Source organism: Bison bison, unplaced genomic scaffold (assembly GCF_000754665.1).
Source record: "Bison bison bison isolate TAMUID 2011002044 unplaced genomic scaffold, Bison_UMD1.0 scf7180017864484, whole genome shotgun sequence".
NCBI classification, from domain to species: Eukaryota; Metazoa; Chordata; class Mammalia; order Artiodactyla; family Bovidae; genus Bison; species Bison bison.
The window spans coordinates 4,300,559-4,300,992 of NW_011495044.1; the positions used below are offsets into that span (position 1 = coordinate 4,300,559).

A 434-nucleotide genomic window follows, 5' to 3' on the forward strand; every position below is an offset into this window, starting at 1 on the left:
CCTTCTCCAATGCATGAAAGTGAAAAGTGAAAGTGAAGTCACTTAGTCGTGTCCAACTCTAGCGACCCCATGGAATGTAGCCTACCAGGCTCCTCCGTCTATGGGATTTTCTAGGCAAAAGTACTGGAGTGGGATGCCATTGCCTTCTCCGGTGTCTATCTCTATCAATTAATAATTAGCATTAGAGATCATTATTCATTTTTCCATCCATCAAGATGCTTAACAAAGTCCCTGTCTGACTCTTGAAGTATTAAAGATGAACTAAGAGACCTCATGCAGCTGCTGCTACTGTTACTAAGTTGCTTCAGTCGTGTCCGACTCTGTGCGACCCCACAGACGGCAGCCCACCAGGTTCCCCCATCCCTGGGATTCTCCAGGCAAGAATACTGGAGTGGGCTGCCATTTCCTTCTCCAATGCATGAAAGTGAAAAAGG

General features: G+C 46.3%; 1 protein-coding gene across 2 annotated transcripts in view; it reads right to left on the bottom strand.

Moving 5' to 3' along the window:
* ZFP69 (ZFP69 zinc finger protein) overlaps window positions 1-434 on the bottom strand; it is a 17,355-nt gene that overhangs the window by 16,786 nt on the left and 135 nt on the right. The gene's annotated exons all lie outside the window — the stretch shown is intronic.